Here is a 15,084-nt window from a genome sequence, read left to right as displayed (position 1 = left end):
CCAGAATATCACCAGAAATACCTCGTCTATAAAATTACAAATTACAGAAAGACAGCATACATATTCAATAGATATATGCTACACAGATAATATAAATAATAATAATTAAGGGCCTATTTTAAAATCATTTATTTATTTTGCATCTACAGCTTTAACTTCAGAAGACATATTTTCATGCAGAAAAGTCAGAGATGATTAACTTGGGGCATATCTTCTCAAAAGAGCTTACAACCTAAGAGACCAGCTAAGTAGCTAGAACACTCCAGATATACTTCTGAGGTGAGAATAGAAGCAATATGGCCATAGTCAACATAGAACTTGTCAAACTACTTTTTAAACTGTCAGATTGGGATTATGATGTGGTAATACCTATCGCTGGTTTTTACTAGGTGTATTCTTAGTCCTTTGTAAAGATTAAGTCATTCATTTTGGGGAAAAATAGAGAGCATGATGATGAAGTTACTTTGAGTTCAATTATGAACTTTAAAGAAAAATACAAAATAACTATTTTTATTAAAATAATTCATAATATAAATGAAAAAAATTTGTGTCTTCATCATTGTCAGAAGGGCAACATTGAGAGAATTGAGTTGTTCCATTTAGAATAATATTTCTGTCCTCTGAGATGAACCAAAATCCCAGAACATGTTTTTCAATTAGAGCTACTGTTGGTTTGATAAAACATCCTAACTAGAAGCTGCTTGGGAAAGAAAGGGTTTGTTTGGCTTACAGTTCTAAATAATAGTTCATCATACAAACAAGTGAAAAGATAAAAGGGCAGGAACATGGATGCAGAAGTTAATACAAAACTAATGGAGGAATGTTGCTTATGGGGTTACTTGAGCTACTTTCTTATGGAACTAGACACCCCAAGATCAAAGAAAGCACCATCCATAATGGCAAGGCCCTGAGCCATTGACCACTAACTTTAAGTCTGTCCTACAGACTTTCAATGAGCCTGATCTTATGGAGGGGTTTTCTTAACTATGAGTTGATCTTCTCAAATGACATTAGCTTATTTCAAGTTGATATAAAACTATAAAAGTATACAGCACAACTGACCACTTGTCAACTTAATATAGAAATGCATTACTGTTAAGTCATAACTTTTCTTTCCATCTACAAAATGACACGTTAATACTAATATCACAATATAGAACATGCTACCAACCAAAAATTTCCCACAGACTTTACGTATCCACACACCTTAAAATTCAGTCTTAACTTAAAACAAAACAAAAACAAAACCCAAAAAACAGATTCATTTAAAATTTAAAATAAATTTTAAAATTCAGTATCTTAACAAAGTTAGTAGTCAACTATTCTGCAAAATTCGACCTTTTCTGGGCAGTATTATCTGTACACGAAATGGGCAATTTTTGCCTAGTGGCTGCCTTTCCATGAACATAACCTTGACTGGAGGTGAAGATGTTCAGATCTTCTTTGAACCAAAAAGGGGCTACTATCAGGGGCAGACATGTCTTGTAGTCAAATAATCCTTAATAATGAAATAATATTAAATGTCAATTATGTGGATCTCTGATGCTTTAGAAGACTATTTATCTATCATCTATCTATCTAAAGTATATCTGTTAGCTTGTCTACACTCAGCTATCTCTAATTGAAATATCTTGAAGTCACTCTTTTTTAAATTAACCCAGAACCATGCATTTGCTATCTGACTATAAACTCGTATTGCTTAATCATCTAAAAACAGTTTGTAATAGCAGTTAGAATGACTGGGTACAAGCCTTGTATTCTTACATGAGTTGCATAGGCATAATGTCTGTCTAAGGGTAATAGTATTAATCCCAAATTTGTATCAATATAAGGAATTCCTGCCAATGAAATGTTCCAATGTAAGAAAACTTTATTTTAACATTGCATCAGTTTTAAAGATTTCTACCAATTAAGATTATGGCTACACAACCAATTCCACCTATTTCCCCCTGTTCAAAATTATGCAGACTCCCAATCCCAGGGAATTGGGCTGATGACTCTCCATGTTCTTACTGCTTGGACAATGAAATATCTTTGAATGGGAGGGTAAGGGTAGGAAAAATAGGATATTTGGTTAGACCTTAAGAATGTCAAGCCAGCAATTGTTATGCAGTTTCTGATGCCTAAAGTTCTCACTAGATCTGTCTGAAAAGTTGAATGAGGTAAGACAAACTGGAATCCATGACACTGGAGTCCATGTAGGTCAGTTCAGCATGTCTGAGGATGAGTCTCACCAAAGCTGTACACTGTAATATACAAATCTCAAAACAGAATTTAAGTACCATTAATATATCTGCACGGATTATATTATTCTGTGCAGGGTGCACAGACTACTAAAGAATGAAGTTCTGTTTCATGTATGAACATGTAAAAGACAGCTGTCATTATTATGAGCCAGTAATAAATCTTCATTTTTGCTATGTGAAGGATGGCACAAAGAATCTTTACCTGTCCTGTTGGATTCTCTTGAATTTTTCTAGTTCTTCAGGGGGTCTCTATCTGTCATATCTGATCCATATAACTCAGGAAGGGGTCCAGAGGTTATTTTTTCTTACTGTGAATACAAAAGTAGAGCCCTTTTCTCAAAGTAGAATGCCCTTTAGCTAGTAACCAGAAAGAACTTTAGCTTGACTTCTCTCCCAGAGGAATAATGTAACCACAAAAATCCAAATCATGTTCCTTTTGTTAATTAAAACAACTCAAAACAAATTAAGTAAACTAAACAAATACTGTATGAGCCTATTCATAGGCTTTTTCTAATCTGTCACGCCAGGATATTTAATGCAGAATTCTCATGGAGCCCACATTCAAAGAAATTGAGTTATCCTGCCAGACTTCAAGACTTCCCTAAAGCATTTTAGTTTTCAGTTTCCCTACTCTTCCTAAAATCCTTTTGCTTACTGTATAAGCCTATTCTCAGGCGTCTGTCATGCCAGGAAATATAACCCAAAATTCCTGTAGAGCCCCTGTCAGAAGAAAATGAGTTATCCTCCAACACATCTTCAAGACTTTTTTAAAGCATGTATTTATTTGTTTGTTTGCTTGCTTGTTTACTTTTCATACAATCTCCCTGTATCTTTTATAGGAGGCAGCAGGCTTTCCTGTCTGCCTACTGTGCTTGCACAGCAGGGCCTCCCAGCTTCTCTGGGCCCAAACCCTTTGCATTAGTTCTGAACTGCAGGTAGAATTTCCCAAGTGGCTCTGGCAAAATTGGTATTCTCTTCTATCTTTAAAATCAATTAAAACAAACTTAGAATTTTATCTTATGATTACCTGCTTGTAGGAAGCTGGCTACTTTTACTGTTTGGCTCTCTGCCTCAGAGCAACCATCTTATCTTTTTTCACAGCAGGAGAACTCAGAGCCTGTGAGTTGAGCCTGTCCCTGTGTTTTTCTTTAAGATTCCTGCTTGCTGGAGCCACGTGACTCCACTCCACTTTAGAGAAACCAATTCTCCCCTTCCTTCCACACCTGTTTCACTGTGTGTAATTAATCTGAGAATGCTAAATTAATACTGGATTCTTACCTACAACATGGGAAGCCATCTGTAGTGTGGAATTTTAAAAACACACTTGTTCTTTCTTGAGAACTCTTTCCACACTCACAGCTAGGCTCTGTGATCAGCAGTGACCCACCTCACTCACCTCTGCTAATTGCCAGCTGACACTTTTCCCATGAAAACTGGGAGCTGCTATTGCTCCAACTGCCAACCACCCCATAGCTAGCTCAGCCAAGCTGCCACGGTCAACCCCAGCTGTGCCTTTTCTCCAGCCCATCTTAGTCACCAAGGGTGGAAAACAACAGACAGCCTAGATATTTTTAAAGTAGCCAGATAACTCAATGCCTGTGTTAAGAACATCCTGTGCCATCATCCTTGGCATCTGCAGCTGCCTGCAGAGGCTACAAATATTGGTTCCCTGAGAGACTACATGCCTGCAGCTCCCTATCTGCTCCACAGCCTGATCCAACTCCTCATTTTCTTTCCCTTTCTTCTTCCTCCCTGGAACCTAGAAGTTTCACCTTTTTCCCTTCACCCACTGATAGGCTTCCACTTTTTTATTGACACAATCAAGAACCAATTAGGGAAACAATACCTCTACCTACATTTCCCTCTGAAAATTTACAGGCCAGATCTATATACTCTGCATTGGCCTCAACATTGTTATCTTCCCAACTTTCAAAGAGCAATTCACTAAGGTTTGAAACCTCAGTGTCCTTCTTGGGAAAATTTCGAAACTTTTTTCACAATCCTAAAAACAACATGGTCAGGTCTCTCATTGTGGTTACTATTGTTCTGGTAAAATACCATAATCAAAAGCAACTTGGGGAGGAAAAGTTTTATTTCTCTCATAGATTCCTATAGCAGTTCATCATCAAAGGAAGTCAGGGCAGGAACAAATTAAGGACAAGAACTTTGAGGCAGAGGCTAATGCAGAGATCATAGAGTGATGTTTCTTACTGACTTACTCCCCCTGTCTTGCTCAACCTACTTTCTTATAGAACCCAGGAATAGCACCACCCACAATGGGGTGGGCCCTCACCCATCATCCAGGAATTAAGAAAATCCCTACAGGTACTCACAGAGGAAGAAGTTCTACTGTATCTGATTAGGTTTGGGGACTTCCTGATTTTTTTGTGCTGTTTATCCCCTGAGCTTAACAAGCTTCTGCGGAGGATGGTATGTTTCACCTCACTATACAACAAACAACCTATGACTTATGAGCTTTTCTCTAAGATAAACATTTCCCATGGAATAAATTACTACATCAGAGTGTACTGGGTATATGCATGTGTCCTACACATGCCAGAAGATGTCACTGGATTGTGTAACTAGTTATACTAGTTTTTAAGAATTATCAAGCAAGGGTTCTGGGAATCACTGATGTGCCTTGCAGAAACAGAAATTGTTGTTACTTTTTGAGCCATCCCTTCAGTGCCTGAAGAGCCAGCTACACAAATTTATTTTAATAATCGACATCTTTAAAAGAATATTTTAGAGACTTATTTTACTCAACAACTCCTAAAGGAGAGTAATTTAATATGTACAGAGCTTTGGTTGGAAAACCATTGCTTAAAATTGAGTTTATTTCCAATATTAATATTCTTTAATTTCTGTGATAATTAAAGTTTAAACTCCTATTTCAGAGTTATCTGTGTAACAGTGTTAGTAATGACAGACTTAATCTTTTCTAACAACTGGCTGAATACAAAATACCCATAGAACCTCTGCAAGTCTCACTGTAATGCATATTTCAAAAAACCCTGCACTAAAAACAGAAAGGCTATGACAAAAATTTCCTATATACTTCATTTTGTTTGCAGAAATAAAAAGGTGGACTTTATGCAGAGGGTTCTAGCCCTACCCTAATTAAGCCTGGTAAAAAACATCTGGAGTATACTCTTTCTTTCCTCTATGCTATTTTAGTTCATTAATGTTAAAATGTGAGAATATATATGTGCACTTTAAGAAAACAATACAAAACTTTAATCCATCCACTTATTTATTTATCTTAATCTGACTTTTTGATAATTTCCCAAGTAAAATTTGGAATAATACCTTAATAGAATACATCAACATGGATTTCATATATGCAGAGTTGTTCATCAATGACTTTATTTTAAAATGTAAATAAATAGTTGAATTCACTGTATAATTTATACTTTCTATACATATGTTTATACATATGTTTTATAAATAATATATATTATACATTGAATATATGTATATATTTATGATTATAGAGAAAAAAGAAAATCAGAGGGGCAGAAAGAGTGTAACACTGATTGCAAAAATGAAGAAGTTCTGATGGGTTTTAAGGATGAAAATTATTAGGGACATGAAAATAAGTATTCTTATTTTATAGATAAACTATTTTGTCAGTATTTCTTGAGATAAAGTTTTGAGGAAAATGTTCTGTAATAAAGTCCTTTACTTGGTCAAAATCAATATTTTGTCACTGCTTTAAATAAAAGCTGTTTAGAAAATGACATAAAACAGACTCAGAGTGCTGTGCAAGGGGAGGGAAGAGGTCCTTTCACTATTAAATAAGGAATGAAAGTTCACATAAAAGAAATTCTAAAGTTAGTGTTGATTAACAGAAAGATTTGGATACACACAGAAATTAGCATTTCAGCTCCAGTGGAATGTACTAAGCATCAAAATATGGCAACATTTAATATAGGACATATGTGAGCTTTATTTAGCTTGTATCTATGGGGCTCAGTAGGCTTACAGCCAAACTGTTTAAGACTGACTGCCAAAATGAAGGGTCAGTGTTTATTTGAAATCTACAAACAACACATAAACAAACAGAAGCTATTTTTGATGTACCAATGTTAGTAAATAAATATTCTCTAAGAATATCATTTTTAAAAAATAAAATAAAAACAGAATGCACAGTTTTGAAAGAAAAATTTTAAGTTGAATTGTGTTAACTGATTGTGAGCCTGTGATATCGAATTGTTTGATATCCTTTGTGAGTTTTACTAGAACATTATCAGTTAATTTCACTGAAGGTCAAATAATTTTAATTTCCATTCTGAAAAAAATGATGTGTGTAAGTAGGTATAAAGAATGAATGAATGCTGAGATTCAGTATTCTTTTCACATATGTATTCCTATTATAATTTTTTAAATAAATCCAACCTAAAGTCATGAGCTATTTATAGCCACCTCTATGTACAATAGAATAAGGCAACATGAGGCAATATGCATTTCTAAAATGTTATATTAAGTTTGATCTATGGGCATAATAGCACAATCCATATTTCACAGAAAAAATCATAAATGAATTGAACAAATGAATGTGAGAATTCAGTGTTATGCCTGTTAACTTAACTTCTACTTCCTCTCACCAAAACAGACTATGGTTATGTCACATCCATGGTAAAGAGTGGAATGGAAAGACTTTATTTAAACTTGCAGAACCTGTTCTTGTAGAGATGATCGTCTTACAAAACAGTGTTGATCACAGGGAGAGTCTTCCCACCTCTTCTAAGATAAGATAATCTACAGACATGCCATAGACAATCGTCATCTACAAAATCCCTCATTGAGATTTGCCTCCCAGGTGAGGCTATTCTGATCAATTGGCAAATTAACCATCACAACTCCACCTCTTATAAACTTGACACACAAATGTTTGACAGAAATTACACTTTCAGTAAGAAATAATGATATAAAACAAAAGTGTCCATGAAAGAGAATGTGGAATTCTTTTTTGTTTTATATTTATTCTTTAATCATTTCTTAGAGTCCAGACTTTTGTCCCCTTCCCAGTTCACCCTCCAACTGTCCAACATCCACTTCCACCCTTACCTGTCTCTAAGAGGATACCCCCAACCCCCACCCACCCACCCAGACCTCCCCACAGCACTCTGGGGCACCAAGTCAATTTAGGGTTAGGGGTATCTTCTCTGACTAAGTCCAGACCCCAGCAGTCTGGGTCTCCCTCCTCCTCAGTTTCTTCCATCTTTTCCCTAATTCAACCACAGGGGGCACCAGCTTCTGTCCATTGGTTGGGTGTAAATATCTGCATTTGACTCTTTCAGCTGCTTGTTAGAGCTTTCAGGGATCAGTCATGATAGGCTCCTATTTGTAAGCACACCATAGAATCAATAATAGTATCGGGCACTGGGGCCTCCTGAACTGGATCTCAATTTCTGCCTGTTACTGGACCTTCTTTCCCTTAGACTCTTCTCTATTTTTGTCCATGCACTTCTTTCTGACAGGAACAATTCTGAGTCATAGTTTTTGACTGTGGGATGGCAACTCCATCCCTACACTTGATGCCCTATCTTTCTACAGCAGGTGGACTCTACAAGTTCCCTTTAGCCATGGTTGGGCATTTCACCTTAGGTCCCTCCCTTTAGATTCAGAAAGTCTCTCACATCCCAGGTCTCTGGTACATTCTAGAGGATCCCCCTACCTCCTACGTCCCAAGGTTACCTATTTCAATTCTTTATACTGGTCCTCAGAGCTTCAGTCCTGTTCTCTCTCCTAATACCCAACCATGTTCTCATCTTCCACTCACTGTTGCCTTTCCCACCCAGGTTTCGTCCTCCCCCTTCCCTCCTGTGATTGCTTTCTTCTCCTTCCCAAGTGCTATTAAGACATTCTCACTTGGGTCCTTCAGGTTGTTAGCCTTCTTGAGTTCTGTGATTGCATCCTGGGAATTCTGTACTTTTTGACTAATATCTACTTATGAATGAGTACATACCATGCATATCCTTTTGGGTCTGAGTTACCTAACTCAGGATTATATGTTCTAGTTCCATCCATTTGACTGCAAACTTATGATATCTTTGTGCTTAATAGCTGAGTAGTATTCCATTGTGTAAATTAGCCACATTTTCTGTATTCATTCTTCTGTTGTGGGACATATGGTTTGTTTCAGCTTCTGGCTACCACAAATAAAGCTGCTATGACCATAGTGAAGCGTGTACTCCTGTGGCATGGTGGACCATCTTTTTGGCATGTGCCCAAGAGTGATATAGCTCGGTCTTCAGGTAAACTATTTCCAATTTTCTGAGGAACCTCCAAATTGATTTCCAGAGTGGTTTTACCAGTTTTCAACCCCACATCACCTTGCTCAAAGCTCAAGTCCAAGTGGATCAAGGACCTCAACATAAAAACAGATACACTAAACCTATTAGAAGAGAAAGAGGGGAAGATCCTTGAACTTACTGGGACAGGGGGGAATTTCCTTAATTTCCAATGGCTCAGGCTCTAAGATCAAGAATTGATAAATAGGACCTCATGAAACTGGAAAGCTTCTGTAAGGCAAAGGGCATAGCCAATGGGACAAATAAGCAATCTACAGATTGGGAAAATATTCATTAACCCCACATCTTATAGAGGGCAAATATTCAAACCATTTAAAAAAAATCAAGAAGCTAGCCATCAAGAAACCAAACAACCAAATAAAAGAATGGTGTATACAAAAGCTAGAGAAATGGCTCAGTAGTTAAGAGTACTGTTTGTTCTTCTAGAGGTCCTGAGTTCAATTCCCAGCAACCACATTTTGTCTCACAACTATTTATAATGTGATATGATATTCTTTTCTGGAATGTAGATGTATATGTAGATAGAGCTCTCATATATACATAAAATAAATAAATCTTTTTTAAAAGTGGGTTATAAAACTAATCAGAGAATTCCTAACAGAGGAATCTCGAATGGCTGAGAGGAACTTAAAGAAATGTTCAAAGTAGTTAGTGATCAGGGAAATGTAAATCAAAATGACCTTGAGATTCCACATTACACAAATCAGAGTGGCTAAGATCAAAAACGCAGATGAGAGCACATGTTGGGGAGAATATGCAGAAAGAGGAAAACTCCTCTATTGATGGTGGGAATGCAAACTAATAAGGAACCAAAAAAAAAATTGGAGGGCCTCAGGAAGTCACAGAGTCTTGAGAAATGAGCAAAATAAGGAGAGTATATTAAAAAGAAGCAAACAAACAGACGAAAGATACCCAACGAACAAATGTAAAGGACAAAAACAGCTATAGTAAAGCAGAGTGGATGAGGAAGGGTAAGACACTCTATAGGAAAAATGGGTGATTTATAGAAGAAAAAAGAGTACTGATTTTAATAAATGAGTTCTTAGGAGATAAATTGATGCTGGGGGAATAACGTAGGTTTAGCATTATTACATGTTATTCAGTTCACAGATCAAAATAATTGTTTTAAAAACAAAACCCAATAATTTTTGAGGATGAAGGTATTTTGAAGAACAGATTTATAATCAATTATCTGAAAATATAATTAAAAATAACATATGATCCATGTAAATGACATTGCAAAACTCATTAATTTTTACAATTAATAATTTTTAAGATGTATCATTAGGTAGGAAGAGACAGCACTCACATACCTTATCAGCATTTATGAAGCTGAGGCTATAGACTTGCAGTGAGTCTGAGCTGCTTTGGGTTACAGAATAAGAGCCTGTCTCAGACAAGCACTCCAATAGTAGTAAGTAAATGAATGGATGATAAATAAATTTTAAAAAAATGCTCAAACTAAGTAAAGACAATTGACAAATATTTGAGGGGAGAGATGATCTAACTATTAATTCTGGAATGCTAAAAAATGAAAACTTTTTCACAGTTATTTAATATGGATCAGCGATTTCATGTTCATATCTTTATACTCATTCAATAAAATACACCATCCAGATACATATTTGTAGGCTACGTGAAACACATGGGCAAATGTGAAGCAATGAGACCAAGATTTATTCCACTTATTTACTAGGACAACTGGATTGAAAGCAAACTGTAAATTATACATTGCACTGAGTACTAAAAGCCATCATATAAATATTAAGTGTGTACAACATGCATGTTATGCATTGGAAGATATTGCACAAGGAGTCTTGGATTCGAGATATTACTTATTACATAGACTTATTGGATGACATATGCATTAGCTTGGATCTAGCAAAATACCAAAAAGTATATAAATTATCAGGTGTCTAGTCTCAAAGTTTTTGAGACTAGGAAGTAAAAAATTAAGTTTTATGTTGTTTTGCTTGCTGTTGAAGACTCATATGAATTGAAAACTTTAAGTATGTGCAAATTTAATCAAGACAAATAAGAAGGGTCTTAGCTTCTTCTGGCATTTCTAAGTTAATGAACTAACAGTGGCATTCACTATATTGCTTGATAATAAAATAATGATTCATCAATAATTAATTTGCAATATTATCACAAGGGGGTCTAAAGGATAAACACATGAATTCTTAAGGGAATCAGAAATGAAGTCCACAATAATATCAGAAGATTTGGTGGATGGCACTGCTTTTCTTTAGAATAATTTCTTCAATGATTACTGGCAGGAAAAGTGATCAAGCCCAAAGAAATACATTTAATAAATTGTGCATTTAGTGAACTTTTAGAAGAAAGCACACTGTAAATAAAAGTTACCCCTGTCTTATTATGTTCTATTTATTCTGTCATATAACTTTAGTTTTAATGTTATAATTATTTTTCTCTGGCACTAGCTATTGAGTATTATACATAACTATCCCTTTAGAAAATGTAATTTTAATAAGTTGTTTACTAAATACATAATTAGTGACTTGAAAGCTATTAAATTAGTTAGAAAGGGAAACGAGAGAGGGTCTAAAATATGTAGAGTATATAAAATATGTAAATCATTGAATACACAGAAGACAATGATGGCAGGAAGAGATAAGAAAATAATTTCTCATCTGTACTCTTCTCAGCATTCATATCTTCCATGCTTCTACAGAACAACTTATTGACTTTCTAAGAGCTAGTAGATTTTTTTAAGCCCAGAATTTCAATGTCCGTACACAATCATCCCTAAAACATGGTTAGATCTCTTGCAGCAATACCTCCTATCCCAGTAACAACTTCTCTTTCATGGTCAAAATTGCTGGGGTGAAACATCATGTCCAAAAATCAAGTTGGAAAAGGTTTATTTAGCTTATGCTTTGATATCTCAGTTTATCATTAAAATAAGTCAGGACAGAAGGTCAAGCATATCAGGAACCTGGACTCCAGTTGGACATCAAGGAAGAGTGCTAGTTAGTGATTTGCTTTGCATGATTTGCTCAAGCTGTTTTCTTATAAATCACAGTACCACTTCAGGTATGTTCCCAACAGCAATGGACTGGAATCTCCTCCCATGAATTACTAATTAAGAAAATGCCCTACAGGCTTACCTAAAGCTGGATGGTGTGGAAGTATTGGCTCAATTCATATTCTCACCTTTTAGATGACTAGGTGACTCTAACTTGTGTCAAATTGCCATAATACTAGCCAGTACAGAGCCAGTTGCATTAATTTCAAGGTCATAATCAGCTATTTAAAGAGTGTAACCTCATCTTGGAACACATAAGATTCTTCTTTAAACTTAAAATAAACATATTAACTAATATTAATAATTAGAGATAAATATAAAATGTATTTGCAAATAACAGCAATGATATGTAAATTCACAAAATACATACTGATAATAAATGCAGTTTACTTTTTCCAAACTCTATACACACTGGGTTGCTCTAATCTAAAAAATGAACTGGTTTCTCACTTATATGTATGTTCACTCTAGCAAGGTCATAAAACCGAACCTCTTAATGGCATGTAATAAATTCATAAGATATACTTTAATTTTAATCTCACATTATGCAAATAATCCAAAATTATTTTAAATTTTGATGATTTTCGGGTAAGAGAAGTTCATATTGAACTGGAGTGAATGAAAGGTTAAAATGATTACATCTCTTACAGATTTGATGGTTTAAATATTTTATTTACAATTTTTTATTAATGCCCCATTATGCTCTAAATGCTGGAGACTAAGGAAACATCAGAGACGAGGCTAACAGCTGAACCCTTTTATCTGGAAGTTTGTATTTCTTGTAAACATTGTGGTGCTGAACACAGAGATAGTTAAGATCCAGTGTGGTTTGTATTAATCCATGAACACTCATATTCTCTGTGTGAAAGAATGATAATTAATGTGATGATCTGTACAACTCTGCATGACAAGGGAGTTAGGGCTTTGACATTCTTGATTTCAAGCCAGATGAAGAGTCACATTTAGTCAAAGAGGATTAGTATAAAATGCCATGAAGCACAGGGAGTCCTTGATCCTGAGATTCCAACAGACATAACACAGAAAACAGTTCCCATTCTAGATAGTTTTCTTTAGAATGGATAAGGTAATTAAGAAAATGATAGAACAACACAGATACACAGACACACACAGTCAGTCTCTATCTATCTAGCATCTATCTATCTATCTATCTATCTATCTATCTATCTATCTATCTATCTATCTATCTCTCCCTCCTTTCTCCCCCCCTCTCTCTTTCTCTTATCTCTTCAAGGTCTGTAGCATATACCCTATAAATATTCAGCAGTAATTATTGAAGCTGTTGTTATTACTATGTTAAAAGCAGAAGCACATCTTACAAAATATGATGTGGCCTCAAAAGATGTATCTGTATCCATATCTTCATAGTCAATAAAGAAGTGATAAGATTCCATGTTTCTATTAGGTGTGGTGATGAAATATGTGCTCACAATTACGCTACAGTTTTTACTTTAATACTAACAAAAGTGGAACAATTCCTTTATTCTATGAGGAAGATAACTTTGGCTTTTATTATGGCTTCCATTTCATGGGCATTATTAGATACAACTTTTATTATATAGATATATAGATTTTATTTATTTTATATATTTTATTTATTTTATATATTTATTTTATTTTATAGATTTTATTTATTTATAACTTTTATTATATAGATATATAGATTTTATTATATAGATACAACTCATGAAAAATTTTATTTTATTTTATTTTAAAAATTTTATTTTATTTTATAGATTTTATTTATTTATAACTTTTATTATATAGATATATAGATTTTATTATATAGATACAACTCATGAAAAATTTTCAAGGAGAATATTTTTAATTGTAGCAAACTGGCACCCAAAAGTGATTCTTTAAGGTGAAAAAAGTTAAAAAATTAAAACCCCATTGAAATTATTTAAAATAAAGTTTATATATTTCATGAATGTAGTTGTAGATATTGAGTTGATAGTCAATTTGTAATACTCAATTTAATTATTTTAATTTTTGTCTTTCTATTGTATTGTTTTAAAGTCTAATTTACCTGCTGCTATATATTTATTAACTTTTTAAATATTTCATATAATTATATTATGATACTATTCTATTCATCACAAAAGCTCATTCTTTCTCTTTCCTACCACCCTATCTTATCAGATTGATGTTCTTTTTCAGAAAAAATTAAAACCAATAGAAATAATAATATAAAAAGAAAAAAATGAAAATTAAAATTACAAAAACAAAGTCATGCAAAATATCAATCAATCAAACAAACAGACAAACAAACAAAACCATGGATTCAGTTTTGTGTTAACCAATTGCTCCTGGGCATGGACCATGTCCTGGGGTGTGGTTGATATATGTACTGTCACTCCATTGGAAAAACACATTTTTTCCTCTCCCAGCTGGACTCAATTACAAATAGCTTCCTGGTTAGAAATAGGACTTTATACTCATACTCACTCTTCTTCTCTGTATCAAGATTTTGCCTATCTTGAATTTGTTCAGGACTTGTGTATACTATCACAATTGTGGGCACTCATACTGGGACCATATAAATTGATATATATGTATATATATCAATTATATATATATATATATATATATATATATATATATATATATATACTGTCTAGTTTTATCTGGATCAACATGTTTATTTGTAATCATCTACTACCTCTGGTTCTTACAATCTGCCTATGTCTTCTACTATATATGTATCCCCAAGTCTTGAGAGAACATATGTGATAAAAAAAAATTCCATTTTGGCTAGAGTGATCCAAAATCTGTTACTCTCTGTCCAGTTGTGGGTATGTGTGTTAATTATATCTGCTACAAGAATAAGATTCTCTTTGGACAGTTGAATGATGCAATGAACTATGAGTATAATAATGTGGTATTAATTTTATGTTTGTTTAGCAGAGAAATAATAGTCAATTTCCTTAGGGCCCATGAACTGTCTACTGTCAACAGGTTCTTGGTCACTTCAGCAGTATAGGCAAGGATTATTTGATAAAACTGATCAAATAATACTGAGTTACTCCAAAAATATGTGCGTCACAATTGAACCAATATATCTTGCTGCAAAATTACAAAAGCCTCTCTGAAATCACATATCATGTGAATGAATTTACAGAAAGTATACGACATATTCAAAAGGAGAAAAAGGTGATTTAATGCTTGCCAAAGGCTAGATGAAAGAAGCAAGAAACAGTTCATGGGTAGTACCTATGAAATGGTTTGGGCTAGTCCTTTGATAGTGATGAAAATGTTCTGGAACTAAACAGAATTGACAGTTTAAAAGATCAGCTTGATTTTCAAGACAAAGTTTCACTGCAAATTATAAAACATCGCAAGACCAAAGTAAATGGAGAAAATTGAGAAGAAATTATTTTTAGTAATGGTTTTCTGGCTCACATGTGCCAGATAATGGAGATTTGTATAACAAAATTTATGAAATCAAGAGTAA

This window comes from Arvicanthis niloticus, chromosome 10 (genome assembly GCF_011762505.2).
Source record: "Arvicanthis niloticus isolate mArvNil1 chromosome 10, mArvNil1.pat.X, whole genome shotgun sequence".
Taxonomy (NCBI): Eukaryota; Metazoa; Chordata; class Mammalia; order Rodentia; family Muridae; genus Arvicanthis; species Arvicanthis niloticus.
This window is presented reverse-complemented; position numbering follows the sequence as displayed.